Source organism: Ranitomeya variabilis, chromosome 7, assembly GCF_051348905.1.
Source record: "Ranitomeya variabilis isolate aRanVar5 chromosome 7, aRanVar5.hap1, whole genome shotgun sequence".
NCBI lineage: Eukaryota > Metazoa > Chordata > Amphibia > Anura > Dendrobatidae > Ranitomeya > Ranitomeya variabilis.
Window position 1 is genome coordinate 38,072,344 of NC_135238.1, and position 15,765 is coordinate 38,088,108.

The following is a 15,765-nucleotide window of genomic DNA, read 5'->3' on the forward strand; positions in this document are numbered from 1 at the left end:
TTCTGCAGCTGCACCAACATAGTGTGATTCTTTCTGCAGCTGCACCGACATAATGTGACTCTACACAGGTGGGAAAACGTGCAAAATTTGCAGTGTATCAAATACTTATTTTCCCCACTGTGAATTCCCATCATGAACCCCATCCTGGTATATATATATCCCCCATCCTGGTGATATGCCCCTTATCTTGGTATATTTCCCTTATGCTGGGCCCCATGCTGATATGTTTGCCATCCTGGTATATATATCCCCCATCCCGGTATATGTCCCTCTTTCTGCCACTGTTCTTTAATGCATAGAAAAATATAAACAATTATACTCCCCTTCCCTCCACTCCCCCGCCATGTGGTGTCCTCTTCTGAAGCCGGCAGCAGACTTCAGCGTGGAAGCGACGGGAGCGTATGACGTCACTACCATGAGACCCCAGTCACTTGCATGCTGTTAGCCTCTGATTGGCCGGCAGTGTGTATTGCTGTGCATACAGTACAGACCAAAAGTTTGGACACACCTTCTCATTTAAAGATTTTTCTGTATTTTCATGACTATGAAAATTGTACATTCACACTGAAGGCATCAAAACTATGAATTAACACATGTGGAATTATATACTTAACAAAAAAGTGTGAAACAACTGAAATTACCGTATTTTTCTGACTATAAGACGCACTTTCCCCCCCCCCCCCAAAAAAAGGGGGGAAAATGGGGGGTGCGTCTTATAGTTGGAATATAGGCTTACCGGCAGTGGTGTGGTGGCGGCAGAGGTGCAGCGGCGGCAGAGGTGCGGGGATGGAGGCGGCGCAGTGAGCGGTATGGCGTGAACGGGGTCCCTTTCACAGGTGAGGTGATGCAGCAGACCGGTAAGCAGTAGAGCCGGGTGAATCATGTTGTTATCGGTGGTGGCGGCCATCTTCCTGCGGCCGCGCATGCGCAGATGGAGTGCTCTGCTTCCCGGGGCTTCAGGAAAATGGCCGGGGGAGGCTGCGCGTGCGCAGATGGAGATCGCGGTGGCCATTTTCCTGAAGCTGAGTTCGCAGATTTAGATCTCGGCTTCAGGAAAATGGCCACCGTGACCTCCATCTGCGCACGTGCGGCCTCCCGTGGCCATTTTCCTGAAGCCCCGGGAAGCAGAGCACTCCATCTGCGCACGCACGGCCTCAGGAAGATGGCCGCCACCACCGATAACAACATGATTCACCCGGCTCTGCTGCTTACCGGGCTGCTGCATCACCTCACCTGTGAAAGGGACCCCGCTCATGCCATACCGCTCACTGCGCCTCCTCATCCCCGCACCTCTGCCGCCGCACCTCTTCCGCCGCCACACCACTGCCGGTAAGCCTGTATTAACCCAGCTCCGCTGCGTCACCTCACCTGTGGAAGGGACCCTGCTCACGCCATACCGCTCATTATCCCCGCACTTCTGCCGTCGCCACACCACTGCTGCAACCCTCCCATGGACACCAGGCCATGCCGTCGCCCACCTAAGCAGGAAGGGACCCTGCTCAGGTGCACGCTGTACCGCATCACCCCACCTCTGCCAACACCATGCCTCCTGTGACCCTGCTCTGCCACCGCCAGCCCTCAGGTAAGATACTGTAAATTTGGACAATAAGACGGACCCCCATCTTATAAAAAATCTTTTTTTCTGCAATTTTCACCCCAAATTTGGGGTGCGTCTTATGGTCCGGTGCATCTTATAGTCCGAAAAATACGTTATGTCTTATATTCTAGGTTCTTCAAAGTAGCCACCTTTTGATTTGATGACTGCTTTGCACACTCTTGGCATTCTCTTGTTGAGCTTCAAGAGGTAGTCACCGGGAATGGTTTTCACTTCACAGGTGTGCCCTGTCAGGTTTAATAAGTGGGATTTCTTGCCTTATAAGGGTATGTGCACACGTAGAATGGTCCACTGCAGATTTTTCTACAGCGGATTTGATAAATCCGCAGGGCAAAAGTACTGCTTTTTTCCTGCGGATTTACCGCGGTTTTTGTGCGGATTCCACTGCAGTTTTACACCTGTGGTTTTCTATTATGGAGCAGGTGTAAAACCGCTGCAGAATCTGCAGAAAGAATTGACATGCTGCGGAATGTAAACCGCTGCATTTCCGGGCGTTTTTTTCCACAGCATGTGCACTGCGGATTGCGTTTCCCATAGGTTTACATTGTACTGAAAACGCATGGGAAACTGCTGCGGACCCTCAGCTGCGGAAACGCTGCGGATCCACAGCAAAATCCGCAGCGTGTGAACATAGCCTAAATTGGGTTGGGACCATCAGTTGTGTTGTGCAGAAGTCTGGTGGATACACAGCTCATAGTCCTACTGAAGAGACTGTAAGAATTTGTATTATGGCAAGAAAAAAGCAGCTAAGTAAAGAAAAACGAGTGGCCATTTATTACTTTAAGAAATGAAGGTCAGTCCAAAAAATTGGGAAAACTTTGAAAGTGTCCCCAAGTGCAGTTGCAAAAACCATCAAGGGCTACAAAGAAACTGGCTCACATAAGGACCGCCCCAGGAAAGGAAGACCAAGAGCCACCTCTGCTTCTGACGATAAGTTTATCCGAGTCACCAGCCTCAGAAATCGCAGGTTAACAGCAGCTCAGATTAGAGACCAGGTCAATGCCACACAGAGTTCTAGCAGCAGACACATTTCTATAACAACTGTTAAGAGGAGACTTTGTGCAGCAGGCCTTCATGGTAAAATAGCTGCTAGAAAACCACTGCTAAGGACAGGCAACAAGCAGAAGAGACTTGTTTGGGCTAAAGAACACAAGGAATGGACATTAGACCAGTGGAAATCTGTGCTTTGGTCTGATGAGTCCAAATTTGAGATCTTTGGTTCCAACCACCGTGTCTGTGTGTGACGCAGAAAAGGTGAACGGACGGACTCTACATGCCTGGTTCCCACCGTGAAGCATGGAGGAGGAGGTGTGATGGTGTGGGGGTGCTTTGCTGGTGACACTGTTGGGGATTTATTCAAAATTGAAGGCATACCGAACCAGCATGGCTACCACAGCATCTTGCAGCGGCATGCTATTCCATCCGGTTTGCGTTTAGTTGGACCATCATTTATTTTTCAACAGGACAATGACCCCAAACACACCTCCAGGCTGTGTAAGGGCTATTTGACCAAGAAGGAGAGTGATGGGGTGCTACGCCAGATAACATGGCCTCCACAGTCGCCAGACCTAAACCCAATCGAGATGGTTTGGGGTGAGCTGGACCGCAGAGTGAAGGCAAAAGGGCCAACAAGTGCTAAGCATCTCTGGGAACTCCTTCAAGATTGTTGGAAGACCATTCCCGATGACTACCTCTTGAAGCTCATGAAGAGAATGCCAAGAGTGTGCAAAGTAGTGATCAAAGCAAAAGGTGGCTACTTTGAAGAACCTAGAATATAAGACATAATTTCAGTTGTTTCACACTTTTTTGTTAAGTATATAATTCCACATGTGTTAATTCATAGTTTTGATGCCTTCAGTGTGAATTTACAATTTTCATAGTCATGAAAATACAGAAAAATCCTTAAATGAGAAGGTGTGTCCAAACTTTTGGTCTGTACGGTAGGTCTGTTCACCGCAATTCACTTCAACTGGATGTACAGTACGTCCGAGAATCCAGTTGAAGTTTCTGCTGGCATCGGCGAACTGCTCACTCACACGGACCTCCACTCACATTGGCCCGGTCGCGACATCTGAGACTGCGGTAGTTACACCTCCGTGTTCAAAAATACATTAAGCTACCAAATCATCATCAGTAAGAAGCGTTCTGTGACCATTTTTGGCTACCAGTATAGAGGGAAAGCTGGAAGGATTCTCAGGATGACTGACTGAGAGGTTAACCAGATGACAAGGGATGGTGATGAGGACACAAAAGTTAGTATATCTGACGGCAGATGTAGAGGTACCATTACAACTGGATCACAGAAATCCATGTGTACATATGCTCATAGTATACATTTGGCTAAAATTTTCCCTTGTAATATAGCTTATGAAGGCCATGTACATAGAACCTACAAGTGCAATGTATTTCCAGGATTTGGTATGAAATATTGGGCCACACAAGGGTTTCTCTGCCTAGTTTTGAAGGAAAGATTTCAAGGGATTTCCAGCCAGAAACATTTATTACCTCTTCACGTGATAGATGATAAAATACATGATTACTGGGTGAGTCCAACCGCTGGCACTCTCGCCGATCCTTAAAACAAAGGCCTCAAAGTCCTCCTTATGAATAAAGCAGTTATGTCAATGCTTAACCACCACTCCATTCACTGTTAGAGAGGGCCGCTAAGAGAAGAGACCAGTTCTCATGTTTGTTTCTCACCACCACTTCACACAGGTTACTTTGGGAACTTCATTCATGGGATCAATAGGGGGTTCCACAATAGTCCTGCAACCTGTAGATCGGCTATAAGTGTATTTAGTAGGAAAACCCCTTTAACTTTACAGACGATCTGTTGGGGATCCTGTCTATAACGTAGTTACAGAGACAGTGATCCTTCGGTCTGTTTGAGTTGTCACTTGTAGTCTTCATGAAACACATTCTCTAAGAACGCTGTATTATACCTTTCCTAGATACTTTAAGATTCTTGCCTTAAGGTGTATGGATAAGGGAATAATCTCCCTTCTGGTGGTCTGTGAGAGGAGCAGTTGGATAGTAAGGACACAAGGCATGTGGAGACAGGTTAGATAACTCTAAGACATCTTGAATGGATAGCTCAACTGCCTGCACCTGTCACTGTGCCTAAGAGAGTGTCTATCACTTGCTTGTAGAATGAGACATGACACCGTCGGATGTTAAGGTCTACTAGAGATGGGATAATTGCCGTTAAGGACATTTTTTTTTGCCTAAAAATTATTTTTTGCAGTTGGGATTCACAGGAAGAATATTGTATCGTTTGGCTTTTGCAAGTTCTTTGTTTTCCTCACATTAAACTTCAAAGTGGTCTGCGGCCATAAATCAGCTGAGAAGATCTCAGGAAAAGACCGATAAAAGAGTAACAAACTTTCCCATTAGACCATCAGAATTTGCTCAGTGATGGATTCTGAGATAACCGTACAATACAGAGACCCAACTGCAAAAATTATTACTTTTTGCACCAAATGCAAAAAAAAAGTCCCCAAAAGTTGACAGTCCCTATAAAGATCTAGATCACTAATTCAATTTTAAAGCAGCTTATTCCCACCTTTTAAAGCCCTTCTTGCTTCAGTGCCAGTGGTCTCATAACTGCCCATCAGTCTCTGCTTCAGAAGCACTCTAGAGGAAGTCGGGACAAGTGGAATTTTGGGTCTGTGCTTGGAGTGATGTGGCGGTTAGAGAAGCCACCTGGAGTAGAACTGTCCACTGGCCAAAGTAGTCCCATACCTAACATACAGGCATCACCACTGAGGTCAATGTTCAGTCACTTGAGGTTACGGGGATAAGAAAACACATTAAAGGGAACTGGTCAGAGGATTCATGTTGCCTGAACCACTGGCAACATAAATTATTTGCTTCAAATAATGACTAGTCCAAGAGGAAGGTCCCCAGCAGCTTTTCCCCTCCCGGGTCCCCTAAACTGACAGGTCTCTCCCTATGTGGTCCCTCTTTCACGTAGAAATGCATTAGGTCTAGAAATGGTAGACGGGGCCCTCTAACCCATTCTCCTTTTGGGAACCAGGAGACTCCAGAGAAAATCTGCCAATCAGGAATTAGAGAAACCCTGAAGGATCTCAGTCCCGTATATTTGGTAGAAGAAGACGACTCAATTATGCATTTACCGGCGACTTGTGGCCTGTAATTATCTGTTACTACTGAAGTCCAAGGCCAGAAATAAAAGATGTCTCTGAGCTGAAACCTCTTAGAATCCCTTTCTAAGAATTCATATTATAATAATGGAGCGTTCTCTAATTGCCGGTGGATTAGATTTGCCCCAGGGTCATGTGTTTTGGTTTTGGGAGCAAGCTTCGGCTTGCTCGCCTGATTACATTTTATTTATTTTTTTTAGCTATGTCTGGAGGCTGCATGTGAAAGTGTTTGAAGTTATGATCTGGTTTAAATCCCCCTTCCCCTTCCCATTTATGTATATAGTGTGACGGTCCCAGCAACATATTCAGAAAATCTGTGGAAAGTGTTACCTGCATTTAGATTATATTATGCCAGATTTTACCCCCAAAATAAATAAATAAAACAAATATAAAAAAGTGGTAGAATTACCCGACTTTGCACGTGTTCAGTTTACCCATTTGTGTGTGGTTAGGAACTTTGTTTCCTACTGATATTTGCTTTGATGTGTCATTCTTTTGGCAAATTTATTGAAAACGGTGAGTCCTAGGGAGCTTAAACCCAGATTTAAACCTTTAGAAGTGCCCGATTTACCCATAAATCAAATTTGGTTCAGATTGGTCCTTTCGTTTGGCTGTAACTTAACATTTGCTTTCGCATTCCATTTTTTTTTTTACAATAATCTCAAGAATGTTATATCCAAGAGAGCTGAAACTCAGGTTAAAGCTTTCTGAGCTACCCGATTAACGTATATGTCAAATTTGGGGCAGATTGGTTGTGAGTTAATATTTGCTTTTGTATTCTGATTTTTTGGACAAATATCTCAAGAACGGTAGATCAGAGATAAAAGAAAACCAGATCCAAAAGCTTTGGAAGAGCCTGATTTACCTATGTGTCACATTTGGTGCAGATTGGTTTATTTGTTTGGCCGTGAATTAAGAATGATATTAGACCACAGACATTTCATATACAATTAGGTTCAGAAATATTTGGACAGTGACACAAGTTTGGGCATGTTGGTTGTTTTCCAAAACATATTCAAGTTAGTTATATAACCAATATGGGCTTAAAGGGCAGACCCCCAGCTTTAATTTGAGGGTATTCGCATCCTATTTGGAATAAGGGTTTAGGAGTTACAGCTCTGTAATATGTGACTGCCTCTTTTTAAAAGCGACCAAAAATAGTTGGCAATTGTCTCAGAAGTTCATTAAAGGGCTGCATGGGAATGTCCATCATTAATCCATCATTAAGTTAGCAGGTAAAAGGTCTAAAGCTGATTCCAGGTGTATCATTTGCATATGGAAGCTGTTGCTGCGAACCCACAACATGAGGTCAAAGGAGCTCTCAGTGGAAGAGAAACAGACTATCATTAGGCTGAAAAAAGGAAGAAATCCATCAGAGCGATAGCAGAAATGTTAGAAGTGGCCAAATCCATTTGGTACATCCTGCAAAAAAGAGAAAAATAAGAGCTCACCAGTGACCTTGGGAACCCAAAAAGGCCTGGATGTCCACATAAGACAACAATGGTGGATGATCGCAGAATCCTTTCCATGGAGATAAACCTCTTTCACAACATCCAACCAAGTGAAGAACACTCTCCAGGAAGTAGGTGCTTCAGTATCTAAGTCCACCAGAAAGAGAAGATTTCATAAGCGCAAATAAAGAGGGTTCACCACAAGGTACAAACCATTAATCAGCCATAAATATATTGGCCTGTTTAGACATTGCCAAAAAACATCTAAAGAAGCCACCAAGTTCTGGAAAAGCATTGTTTGGACCAGGGGTGGATTAAGGGTAGCCAGGGCCCCGGGCTGTTCAGACACTGTGGGCCCCCCCGGTCATGTGACGGGGGTCATGTGACGGGGGGGGTCATGTGACGGGGGGGGGGTCATGTGACGGGGGGGTCATGTGACGGGGGGGTCATGTGACGGGGGGGGGGGGGTCATATTATACCCGAACCAGATTATTCCAGAAAAATCGCCGGGCCCTACTCTACTGTAACCTATTAAATATTTGTTAAAATCTGCAATATAATTTAGGTATATTTTGACCAATAATATCACATACAAGGAACAAATACCACCGCGCCATGACCAGACCACAAATTACAAACACAGTGATCGAATAATATCACATACAAGGAACAAATACCACCGCACCAGGTCAAGACCACATATTACCACCACTTGGTGACCAAATAGCGCATTCAAGGGACAAATACCACAACACCATTTCCAGACCACATATTACCACCACATAGTGACTGAATACTACAATACTGATCAGTAATAATAATTTAAAAAAAACAATACTATCACCATAAGTGCCAGTATTCACAGGAGATCTATATTTAGTATGCAGTGTCTGTGTAGAGGTAATACAGAGATCACTGGTGACATTATACACAGGAGCTCTGTATATAGTGTATAGGTAATACAGTGATCACTGGTGACATTGTACACAGGACCTCTGTATATAGTATACAGTGTATAGTGTCAGTGTATAGGTAACACTGACTCACCAGTGACGTCTCTAGGTGAAGTCCTTCATCTTTCATCCAGCACAGACCGCCATCATTTCTTCCAGCCAGGACTCGTTTCTGCAGGAAATAACACAGTTATCTTGAGCTCTGCTTGCAGAACACATTACATAATTTTTCACAACTTCTACATTACACATGGAGAAAAAAAGGCGATATAGAGTCACTCTGCACAGTAACAGGACCGCCCCCCCATTTAAAACAGTATACTCAAAAAATAAAATAAATACATCACTGCAGCAATAATATCCCTTAATTAGCCCCTATGGTAATAATATTCCCCACCCTGGCCCCGTGTGTCTCATTCCTGGCTCCTGCCATATGTTCTCCCATCCTGCACTCATGAGTATCCATTCTACCCCATGTGATCTCCCCATCCTGCCCCATCTGTCTCCATCGTATTCTCCTGCCCCATGATCCAATCCTGCCCCATGTCTTTCATTCTGCCCCGTGTCTATATTCTGCCCATGCCTCCAGTCCTGCCCCCAGTGTGTCCAGCAATCTGCCCCAGTGTGTCCAGCATATTACCCCCAGTGTGTCCAGCAATCTGCCCCAGTATGTCCAGCATATTGCCCCAGTAACCAGCAATCTGCCCCAGTGTGTCCAGCATTGCCCCCAGACAGTGTCTCCAGCAATCTGCCCCAGTGTCTGACTCCAGCATATTGACCCAGACAGTGTGTTCAACAATCTGCCCCAGTATGTCCAGCATATTGCCCCAGTGTGTCCAGCATATTACCACCAGTGTGTCCTGCAATCTGCCCCAGTATGTCCAATTGTCCAGCATTGCCCCCAGTGTGTCCAGCAATCTGCCCCATTGTCTCCAGCATATTACCCCCAGTGTGTCCAGCAATCTGCCCCAGTATGTCCAGCAATCTGCCCCAGTGTCTCTAGCATTGCCCCAGTGTCTCCAGCAATCTGCCCCAGTATGTCCAGCAATCTGCCCCAGTGTCTCTAGCATTGCCCCAGTGTCTCCAGCAATCTGCCCCAGTGTGTCCTCCAGCATTGCCCCAGTGTCTCCAGCAATCTGCCCCAGTGTGTCCTCCAGCATTGCCCCAGTGTGTCCAGCAATCTGCCCCAGTGTGTCCTCGAGCATTGCCCCAGTGTCTACAGCAATCTGCCCCAGTGTCTACAGCAATCTGCCCCAGTGTCTACAGCAATCTGCCCCAGTGTCTACAGCAATCTGCCCCAGTATGTCCAGCAATCTGCCCCAGTATGTCCAGCAATCTGCCCCAGTATGTCCAGCAATCTGCCCCAGTGTCTCCAGCAATCTGCCCCAGTGTGTCCTCCAGCATTGCCCCAGTGTCTCCAGCAATCTGCCCCAGTGTGTCCTCCAGCATTGCCCCAGTGTGTCCAGCAATCTGCCCCAGTGTGTCCTCGAGCATTGCCCCAGTGTCTACAGCAATCTGCCCCAGTGTCTACAGCAATCTGCCCCAGTGTCTACAGCAATCTGCCCCAGTGTCTACAGCAATCTGCCCCATTGTCTCCAGCATTGCCCAGTGTTTACAGCAATCTGCCCCAGTGTTTACAGCAATCTGCCCCAGTGTTTACAGCAATCTGCCCCAGTGTCTACAGCAATCTGCCCCAGTGTCTACAGCAATCTGCCCCAGTGTCTACAGCAATCTGCCCTAGTGTCTACAGCAATCTGCCCCAGTGTCTCCAGCAATCTGCCCCAGTGTCTACAGCAATCTGCCCCAGTGTCTACAGCAATCTGCCCCAGTGTCTACAGCAATCTGCCCCAGTGTCTTCAGCAATCTGCCCCAGTGTCTCCAGCAATCTGCCCCAGTGTCTCCAGCATTGCCCCAGTGTCTTCAGCAATCTGCCCCAGTGTCTACAGCAATCTGCCCCAGTGTCTCCAGCAATCTGCCCCAGTGTCTCCAGCATTGCCCCAGTGTCTCCAGCAATCTGCCCCAGTGTATCCAGCAATCTGCCCCAGTGTCTCCAGCATTGCCCCCAGTGTTTACAGCAATCTGCCCCAGTGTTTACAGCAATCTGCCCCAGTGTTTACAGCAATCTGCCCCAGTGTCTACAGCAATCTGCCCCAGTGTCTACAGCAATCTGCCCCAGTGTCTACAGCAATCTGCCCCAGTGTCTCCAGCAATCTGCCCCAGTGTCTCCAGCAATCTGCCCCAGTGTCTTCAGCAATCTGCCCCAGTGTCTCCAGCAATCTGCCCCAGTGTCTCCAGCATTGCCCCAGTGTCTCCAGCAATCTGCCCCAGTGTCTCCAGCATTGCCCCAGTGTCTTCAGCAATCTGCCCCAGTGTCTCCAGCATTGCCCCCAATGTGTCCACAGTCCACCGTTAGCTTTGAAAAAAAAAAAACAGTCTCCTCACCTTACCAGCGCTCCACGCGGCGAGCTCCCTCCAGCAGCAGCGCACACTCGCCGGCGACTGACAATGACGTCAGACGCCGGCGACGTGTGAGCTGCGGCCGACTTCAGCTGCCAGCCTCCAATTGGCTGGCTGGCGGCTGTTGTTAACTATTGAGGTGCGGGCGCGCGCGCGCGCGCGCGCGCGCACGCACGTCAATGGGGAAGCGCCGCAGCGCCGGAAGGGGCCCGGTGAGCAGATGAGAAGGGGCCCCATGTGGACCCCCTCTCTCTGCCCACTGGGTCCAGGGGGCGGGGCACATAAATGCCGGCGGGCCGGGCACACTCCGGCGAGATTATCAGAGGGTCAATCTGCGGTGGCCCAGGGCCCCCCCAAGCCACTGGGCCCTGGGCTACAGCCCATATTGACCCTCTGATAATCCGCCCCTGGTTTGGACAGATGAAACGAAGATCAGCCTGAATCAGGATGATGGGAAGAAGAAAGTGTGGAGAAGTTTCATGATCATGAAACAGCTCACGACGATTCTAGAGTGTGAAATTACGTCCAATTTGTCTTATTTTCTCAGTTTCTTTTGAGTTGGACCAATAAATATGTACATAACGAAACAAGTGTAATTGCAATAATTTTCTGGGAGAAGCACTTCATTTTCTGGAACAATTTCAAGGGTGCCATCACTTTTGACCATGATCGTATATGACCTCCATCCTGGTATACATGTTCCCTGTCCTTTCATATATGTTCCCCATCCTGGTATACATGTTCTCCATCCTGGTACATATGTTCCACATCCTGGGCACATCCTGATATATGTATATGTCTCTCATCCTGCTATATATGTCCCTTATCCTGGGCCCCTTGCTGGTATATCTATCCCCCATCATGGTATATGTCCTTCATTCTGCTGCTGTTCTTTACGACAAAGAAGAAAAAAAAAGATTCTACTCACATTCCCTCCTGTCCCCCACTGCGTGGCATCCTCTTCTGAACTCGGCAGCTGACTTCAGTGTGCAAGTGTCAGGAGCACATTACGTCACTACCACTCTCCCCCAGTCATGTGTATGCCGACGTCAGCTGCTTGCCTCTGATTGGCTGGCAGTGTGTATTGAAGCGCACGGACCCCTGGGCCGCAATACACTTCAGCTGAATGTGTTGTCCGAGGACGCACATCCTGTTGAAGTTTGCACTGGCGTCAGGAGGCCACTCATCCTCACGGGCCCAGTCGCAACCTCTAGTTACGCCCCTGTCCATGGCTTCCATACTTCAGGTAGTCATTGCCTGCAAAGGATTCTCTACAACGTATTAAAAATGAACATTTTATTTATGGCAAAGTTTAATTTGTCCAATTATTTTTGAGCCCCTGAAATGAGGAGGCTTTGTAGAAAAATGGTTGCAATTCCTAAACACTTCACAGGGTACTTGTGTTCAACCCCTTTATTTAAACCTGAAGGCGAATGAGCTGCTTCCAGACACCTCGGACAGTGGCGTTACTCCCATGAAAATGAAGAATCAATCATATGGAAATTTAACATGCCCAATCTTTCCTTAATTTGACATCTTTTACTGGAGGAGAGATGGATCACCACCACACACATTAGACAACTGGCCGTTGAAATTGGTGGGTCGTCTGATACTCATCTAAAGTGTATGGCCGCCTTTATCTAATGTAGGAAAAATTAGCTGCTCCAAAATGCAGTGCAGCAAAGAAAACTGTAGAACATGTCTACCTGATCAAGCTTCTTGGCATCTTCCAATAACAAACAGCAGAATTACAAATTCAGCTCTGGAGTATAATATAGGCCGCAACCTAATCCCAGAACAAGACAAATAATGCAATATATTTGCCAACTTAATCCTTTATGTAAATGTTATTATTGAAACAGGTTTCCTTTATCCATTGACTAATAAATGTATAATAATTGAGCTCTCAAGGCAGATTGGGCTGATTATACAGTTATGAGTTGGACTACATAAGCTTTGCATATGGTTTAATGTATTATTAAAATTAGCCAGTGTCATTGTGTCGTCACCACAAGTTTTGCCTTTTTTATCATTTTGCTGCCCTTGAGATTTTGCCGCCTTAGGTTCTTGCCTATATATCATTTCTACAATTTCAAGTCTGAGTACAGAAAGACATGATATACTTTGTCTAAAACTGGCAATAGAGTATGTGCTGTTGATCTGCAGAATAGTTTGAGGCTGCGGTAATATGATACAAGAGTTCTGTGTAGTGAAAGGATTAATGTGTGTTATGAGTTCAGAGCTTGGTAGAAGATGAGACATTAATGTCACGGGTAAGTGGATAGATAAGGATCTCAAATAGTTCAGACACTGAGAGACAAGCATGACCATTATCATGTCCTCAGAAATAACTAAAATCACTTCTTATTTTTCACACTGTAACTTTCCTTACAGCGATTATTGTCTTAGATTCTCCTCCAACGACGAGGCCGATTCGGTAGAAAATGGGGCCCTGGGCAAGAAGTAAAGTATCCTGCCCACTGCAAGCCCTTAATAGCAAGAATATTGCTATACAATACTAAATAATACTTCCAAACAATCTCTATACATGGCAATGTAGGTCTTAATAATAAAGCCATGGTGCTTAACGGGTCTTTCGTAATATCATAAATTGTTAAAATCGCAAAGTGCTTGTAAAAACAATCAACTTTTCAATTTCCTTATTAAAAAATCCTTTATGGTTAACAAAAATATGGATTCTTATTTTTCACTGTTTATTGCTGAGGATACCAGCCACCATTGCAGTCTATCATTTGTAGCAAGACTTCTAGGCAAGGAGAGCAGCGCTTACAAGCTCCTTTCAATACAGCTTGTAAGCGCTGCTCCGGCTGCATCCCTCCAGGTTCAGTGCGCCTGCGCTTCTCCGATGCTGCAGAGGCAAAGCTGTCTTAGCTTTCAAAATTGGAGCACACACCATTTGTCAATCAAGCTGGAGAGAACCTCCCTCCGGCAATCAGGAAGCTGGAAAGCGGGTGACCCATTTATATAATACTGCCATGCAGTCTACATACTACAGCATGTTTCCCTTTTAAGGGGGTATTCTCAGCTTAGAAATCTATGGTATTTCCTCACGATATGCTATACATTTCTTGTAGATGCAGGTACTACCACTGTGTTAGGATCCCAGCAGCTCCTGTGCACCAGGCGGCAGCTCTTCCCTCTGAGATATTCAGCTCACAGGACAGTTCCTTGCTAACCCAGATACTTGTACCTGTGTTGTTTCCGATTGTCTCCACCCTGAGTTCCTGACTGTCTCCACCCTGATTAAACATCCTATTTAAACCTGGCATTCCACTCCATTCCTTGCGAGATTATTGAGCTACCAGCCTGTAGTCAAGCTTCCTTTCACCTGCGCCTTCATTTTAACCCCTTTGTGACATCGGACGTACTATCCCGTCGAGGTGGGGTGGGCCCCCATGACCACGGACGGGATAGTACGTCCAGCGCGATCGGCGGCGCTCACGGGGGGAGCGCGGCCGATCGCGGCCGGGTGTCAGCTGCCTATCGCAGCTGACATCCGGCACTATGTGCCAGGAGCGGTCACGGACCGCTCCCGGCACATTAACCCCCGGCACACCGCGATCAAACATGATCGCGATGTGCCGGCGGTGCAGGGAAGCATCGCGCAGGGAGGGGGCTCCCTGCGGGCTTCCCTGAGCCCCCCGCAGCAACGCGATGTGATCACGTTGCTGCGAGGGTCTTACCTCCCTCCCTGCATGCTCCAGACCCGGATCCAAGATGGCCGCGGATCCGGGTCCTGCAGGGAGGGAGGTGGCTTCACAGAAGCCTGCTCAGAGCAGGCACTGTGAAGCAGCCTGCACTTCTCTCAGATCGGTGATCTGTCAGAGTGCTATGCAAACTGGCAGATCACCGATCTGTATTGTCCCCCCCTGGGGCAAAGTAAAAAAGTAAAAAAAAAAATTTCCAAATGTGTAAAAAAAAAAAAAAATATTCCAAAATAATGAAAAAAAATATATATATATTATTCCCATAAATACATTTCTGTATCTAAATAATAAAAAAAAATAATAAAAGTACACATATTTAGTATCGCCGCGTCCGTAACGACCCGACCTATAAAACTGGCCCACTAGTTAACCCCTTCAGTAAACACCGTAAGGAAAAAAAAAAAAAACGAGGCAAAAAACAACGCTTTATTATCATACCGCCGAACAAAAAGTGGAATAACACGCGATCAAAAAGACAGATATAAATAACCATGGTACCGCTGAAAGCGTCATCTTGTCCCGCAAATAACGAGCTGCCATACAGCATGATCAGCAAAAAAATAAAAAAGTTATAGTCCTGAGAATAAAGCGATGCAAAAATAATTATTTTTTCCATAAAATAGTTTTTATCGTATAAAAGCGCCAAAACATAAAAAAATAATATAAATGAGGTATCGCTGTAATCGTACTGACCCGAAGAATAAAACTGCTTTATCAATTTTACCAAACGCGGAACGGTATAAACGCCTCTCCCAAAAGAAATTCATGAATAGCTGGATTTTGGTCATTCTGCCTCACAAAAAACAGAATAAAAAGCGATCAAAAAATGTGACGTGCCCAAAAATGTTACCAATAAAAACGTCAACTCGTCCCGCAAAAAACAAGACCTCACATGAAAATTTATAGCTCTCAAAATGTGGTAACGCAAAAAATATTTTTTGCAATAAAAAGCGTCTTTCAGTGTGTGACGGCTGCCAATCATAAAAATCCGCTAAAAAACTCGCTATAAAAGTAAATCAAACCCCCCTTCATCACCCCCTTAGTTAGGGAAATAGGGAAAAATAAAAAAAATGTATTTATTTCCATTTTCCCATTAGGGTTAGGGTTGGGGCTAGGGTTAGGGCTAGGGTTAGGTCTAGGGTTAGGGCTAGGGTTAGGGTTGGGGCTAGGGTTAGGGTTGGGGCTAGGGTTAGGGCTAGGTCTAGGGTTAGGGCTAGGATTAGGGCTAGGGTTAGGGCTAGGGTTAGGGCAAGGGTTGGGGCTAGGGTTAAGGCTACAGTTAGGGTTGGGGCTAAAGTTAGGGTTAGGGTTGGGGCTAAAGTTACGGTTAGGGTTTAGATTAAATTTACGGTTGGGAATAGGGTTGGGATTAGGGTTAGGGGTGTGTCAGGGTTAGAG